Consider the following 4,860-nt stretch of genomic DNA (forward strand, 5'->3'; position numbering starts at 1 on the left):
GCTCAATAAGCTAAAAGAGAACACAGGTACACGACTAAAAGAAATCAGGAAAATGATACATGAACAAAATAAGAATATCAGCCAGGAGACAGAGACTATAAAAAATAACCAAACAAACTCTGGAGCTGAAAAATACAATAACCGAAATGAAAAATTCGTTAGAGGGGTTCAACAGAAGATTGGATTAGGCAGAAAAAAGAATCAGCAAACTGGAAGACAGGTCATTTGAAATCATTGATTTGGAAGAGCAAAAACAAAAACGAATGAAGAAAAATGAAGAGAGCCTAAGGGATTTATGGTACATTATCAAGTGGGCCAATATATGCATTATGAGAATCCCAGAAGGGTGAAGGGGGGAGAGAGCTTATTTGAAGAGGTAGAAGCAAACCAAATGTCCATCGATGGATAAATAAAGTGTGGTATAGACACACAATGGAATATCTTTCAACCTTTAAAAGGAAGTAAATCCTGTCACATGCTACAACATGGATGAACCTTGAGAATATTATGCTAGATAAAATAAGCCAGTCACAAAAAAACAAATACTACGTGATTCCACTTACAGGAGGTATCTAAAGCTGTCAAATTCACAGAAACAGCAAGGAAAATGGCAGTTACCAGAGGTTGGGGGTGGAGGGAAAATGGGAAGTTATTATTAAATGGGTGTAGAGTTTCTGTTTTGTGAGATGAAGAAGCTCTGCAGATTTGTTTCACAACATTGTGACTATACTTAACGTCACTCAAGCATACGCTTAAAAGCAATTAAGATGGTAAATTTCCTGTTGCTTTTTACAATTTTTTAAAATAAAAAGATAAAATTCATGAACTCTTTTTTTTTTTTTTTTTTTAAAGATTTTTTTTTTATTTATTTATTTGAGAGAGAGAGAATGAGAGACAGAGAGCATGAGAGGGAGGAGGGTCAGAGGGAGAAGCAGACTCCCTGCCGAGCAGGGAGCCCGATGCGGGACTCGATCCCGGTACTCCAGGATCATGACCTGAGCCGAAGGCAGTCGCTTAACCAACTGAGCCACCCAGGCGCCCAAAATTCATGAACTCTTAAGATGTTACCAGTTAACATAGATCCTTAGTCACGTAGTCCAAATTTCTCCTTTCACATATTAAGAGATTGAGATCCAGAAATAGTAAGTAATGTGCTCAATATACTTAGTGACAGAGTTGGGACACAAAGCCATATCTTCATATTCTTATATTGTCTCCACTCACTCATGATACTTATACTCCATTAGGGGCCTTTCATTTAAAAAAAAAAAAAAAAAAAACAGACCAGGGGCGCCTGGGTGGCTCAGTCGTTAAGCATCTGCCTTCAGCTCAGGTCATGATCCCAGGGTCCTGGGATCCAGCCCCACATTGGGTTCCCTGTTCTGCGGGAAACCTGCTTCTCCCTCTCTAACTCCCCCTGCTTGTGTTCCCTCTCTCGCTGTCTCTCTCTCTGTCAAATAAATAAATAAAATCTTAAAAAAAAAAAAAAAAAAACATAGACCAGATTCTCACTGGCATCTTCTTTCAAGAAATAAGAAAAATACTAACAATTGGGTACCAAATGGAGCTAGGGAGTAGTGAAGAATTTGGGAATAAAAATAAGGAAATCAATCACTCTGAAAAGACATCTGTTTTTAGAGTGATACATAGTAAATTAGGGATTTTAGATCCAAAGATCTGATTTGTCGATTATAATCAGGTTTGACTCTGTTGCAAGAATTACTTGGAATGCTGGAGTGGTAATAAGATGTCAGTTGTCACTCTATAATTGGAGTTTAAATGGCAAGCACTCCAAAACTAAGTACCTCATTTCCCCTGAAGCTATTATCTGTGTTTAGAAAAGCTTTCATCAGGTGGATAGCCCAGCTAATGTAAAGATATGCGCACTTTGCCATTCATTTCATGTAAATTACTTAGTGGAGAGTACAAAAGACAGTTTTTGTTCTGCTTTGCTTCTCTATTTACACATCACTTTCGTAGCCAAGGAAGGTCTCTGTCTCTGGATATCATTACCATGTCAGGAAAACGGAGCAAAAGCTGAAATCGGGTATTCTGGAGGTGTGGAACATATAAATAAATGAATATATTTATAAATAAATAAATTCTGTTTAGAGTTTTTGAGAATCATATTGGTTTTTCAAAATTGAAAAAAGTTATTGTAAATCTCCATAAATAAATAATATTCTGAATATGCTGTCATTCTATATTCTAGATATTCATACAACTACTTCTCTTTTTTTTATTAAAGATTTTATTTATTTATTTGACAGAGAGAGACACAGTGAGAGAGGGAACACAAGCAGGGGGAGTGGGAGGAGAAGCAGGCTTCCTGCTGAGCAGGGAGCCCGATGCGGGGCTCGATCCCAGGACGCTGGGATCATGACCCAAGCCGAAGGCAGTCGCTTAACGACTGAGCCACCCAGGCGCCCCCAACTACTTGTCTTTTATTTAGACCACACTGGACTTCTACATTGGTGGCTTGTTTAGGGCAGAAATGTACTTAGAACTTCTGGTTTGTCTTTATCTCCTGGTGAAGCTGGCCTGAGGGGAAGATTTTGTGTGAGGGCATGAAATTACTGAAGTCTTCATTTTATACTTGGTGGAGAAGCCAACTCCAGGTCTGAAGAGTATTATTACATCTAACTGGTCAACTTATATATGGCATTAGAATGGAAAATTATGAAGTAGAAGAATTCATCTCCAAGGGATCAGTTATAAAAGTATATTAATTTTCTGTACTTTATGCATTATTTTATTCTTTTTTTTTTTTTTAAAGATTTTATTTATTTATTTGACAGAGAGAGACACAGCGAGAGAGGGAACACAAGCAGGGGGAGTGGGAGAGGGAGAAGCAGGCTTCCCACTGAGCAGGGAGCCCGATGTGGGGCTCGATCCCAGGACCCTGAGATCATGACCTGAGCCGAAGGCAGACGCTTAACGGCTGAGCCACCCAGGCGCCCCTATTTTATTCTTTTATAAGAGTTCAGCATTTGATAACTTCAACCTTAACCAAGCAAGTACTACTTATTTGTACTGAGACTACAAAAAAAAAAAAAAAAAAGATAATAATAGAAGATAAAGGAGAAAAAACTGAACAGAATTGTTCATTACATTTTAAAATGTAAAACATCAGAAATATGGCATTTGACCTCAGTGGAAGTGTTATGCCACTTGACAACCAAAAATTACTGTATAAAATGAAGTAAAACGTGAAAATCCCTGAGAAATGCAGAAATATTAATTGTCATCACAATGTTAAATTTTAATTTTTTTATAGCAAATTATTTGTATACTGTTAATATAAGAAGGATGGGGCCTTTAGCATTAAAATGGTGCCTACATCAGACATTGTCTATATACACAATAACCCACACATACATTTTGGAAATAATTTTTTAGCTGAAACTAGCAATTCTGTGCAGTTGTTAATATGTGCTCAAATATTTGACTAGGCATTTATAAGCAATGCAAACTGAAAGCAATTACTGAGAACTTTGAACTAAAAATAAACTTTTACTCAGGGCGCCTGGGTGGCTCAGTTGGTTAAGCGACTGCCTTCGGCTCAGGTCATGATCCTGGAGTCCCTGGATCGAGTCCCGCATCGGGCTTCCTGCTCGGCAGGGGGTATGCTTCTCCCTCTGACCCTCCCCCCTCTCATGTGCTCTCTCTCAAATAAATAAATAAAATCTTTAAAAAAAATAAAAATAAACTTTTACTCAATTACCTAGTTAATCACAATAAAAATGTCTTGTGGTTTTTAAAACTCAACCAATTTGCAATACTATTAAATTACTGCGCCCTCCCCCCCCCCCCCCCCCCCGCTGGAGCAGACAGACCTAGCCTAACAGTTTTATAAGGCAACAGTAAATATACACAATATATTCAAAATATATTTAGAAGGTTCATGTTGCATCTATGCATAGAATAACATGCTCTCCTACAGGGTCTGATTGGAGGAAAGCAGAAAAGGTCAGCTGCCCCAAGATACAACTATCATTTGTGTGCTGAGGACTCTGAATACTCTTTAGGAAGGAGACAGAGGAAGGAAGCACAGAAATTCATTATCAGAGATTACATATTATCAAATCTAGCATAGTTTGTTGTTAGATTAGCTAGCCTAGCAAGTTGGAAGTTTCAAAGGGAATGGGACACCAAGTCAATGTATTTTTATTGTGGGGAAGCTCAGTAGGAGAGGCTGAGTAAGTGGGGCTCTGCCAGGGAAAGCCAACCTAGATGAAGCGACTTAACGAGGGCCCACTGCAAAACTGGATGATACGAGAGGTAGTCAGCAAGCTGAAAGAAAATTGATGCCACGTATATGTTACCTCCATTCTATTAATATCTTAGTCTCAATACAATGTCTGTTACAAAAACATGTAGCCACTAAAATATAGATATATAAAAGAAGCATGCACTTACATTTCCACATTACTCAACACATTGTACTAATGATTAAGTATTTATTATGTTTTTACCTGTCAAAATCAGACTCAATTTTGGGTGACGTTTTGAATCTTTCTACTGGAGAATGTCTTCGGTATTTCCCTGATTGGCCATGAGATCTCTCTGATAGGACATGTGATCTCCCTGATAGGATATGCGATCTCCCTGATGGGACATAAGATCTCTCTGATAGGACATAAGATCTCCCTGAAAGGATATGAGATCTCCCTGATGGAACATGAGATCTCTCTGATGGGACATGAGATCTTGCTGATAGGACACAAGATCTCCCTGATAGGACATGAGATCTCCCTGATAGAACATGAGATCTCTCTGACTGACCATGAGATCTCTCAGTGTGGCCACGAGATCTCTCTAATTGGCTACGAAATCTTTCTGTGTGGCCACAGGATCTCT

The sequence above is a fragment of the Halichoerus grypus genome, chromosome X (genome assembly GCF_964656455.1).
Source record: "Halichoerus grypus chromosome X, mHalGry1.hap1.1, whole genome shotgun sequence".
Classification (NCBI taxonomy): domain Eukaryota; kingdom Metazoa; phylum Chordata; class Mammalia; order Carnivora; family Phocidae; genus Halichoerus; species Halichoerus grypus.